The sequence below is a fragment of the Rhinopithecus bieti genome, unplaced genomic scaffold, assembly GCF_001698545.2.
Source record: "Rhinopithecus bieti isolate Rb0 unplaced genomic scaffold, ASM169854v2 scaffold_7210, whole genome shotgun sequence".
NCBI lineage: Eukaryota > Metazoa > Chordata > Mammalia > Primates > Cercopithecidae > Rhinopithecus > Rhinopithecus bieti.
The window spans coordinates 1-717 of NW_016805275.1; the positions used below are offsets into that span (position 1 = coordinate 1).

The 717-nt window shown below is 42.0% G+C and overlaps 1 pseudogene; it reads left to right on the forward strand.

Moving 5' to 3' along the window:
* Positions 1-6: 6 nt before the first annotated feature.
* On the forward strand, positions 7-710 carry LOC108529520 (mortality factor 4-like protein 1 pseudogene; annotated as a pseudogene).
* The last annotated feature ends 7 nt before the right edge of the window (positions 711-717 follow it).

The following is a 717-nucleotide window of genomic DNA, read 5'->3' on the forward strand; positions in this document are numbered from 1 at the left end:
ACAAAGTGTGTAAAGGTTGCCATAAAGGACAAACAAGTGAAATACTTTATACATTACAGTGGTTGGAATAAAAATTGGGATGAGTGGGTTCCAGAGCGCAGAGTACTCAAATACGAGGACACCACTTTGCAGAAACAGTGAGAACTTCAAAAAGCCAATCAAGAGCAGTATGCAGAGGGGAAGATGAGAGGGGCTGCCCCAGGAAAGAAGACATCTGGTCTCCAACAGAAAATGTTGAAGTGAAAACAAAAAAGAACAAACAGAAAACCCCTGGAAATGGAGACGGTGGCAGTACCAGTGAGACTCCTCAGCCTCCTCGGAAGAAAAGGGCCCAGGTAGATCCTACTGTTGAAAATGAAACATTCATGAATGGAGTTGAAGTTAAAGTAAAGATTCCTGAAGAGCTAAAACCATGGCTTGTTGATGACTGGGACTTAATTACCAGGCAAAAACAGCTCTTTTAACTTCCTGCCAAGAAGAATGTGGATTCCATTCTTGAGAATTATGCAAATTCCAAGAAATCTCGTGGAAATGTAGATAATAAGGAGTATGTGGTTAATGAAGTTGTGGCAGGGATAAAAGAATACTTCAACATAACGTTGGGCACCCAACCACTCTACAAATTTGAGAGACCACAGTATGCCGAAATTCTTGCAGATCACCCCAAGGCACCTATGTCTCAGGTGTATGGAGCACCACATCTCCTGAGATTATTTG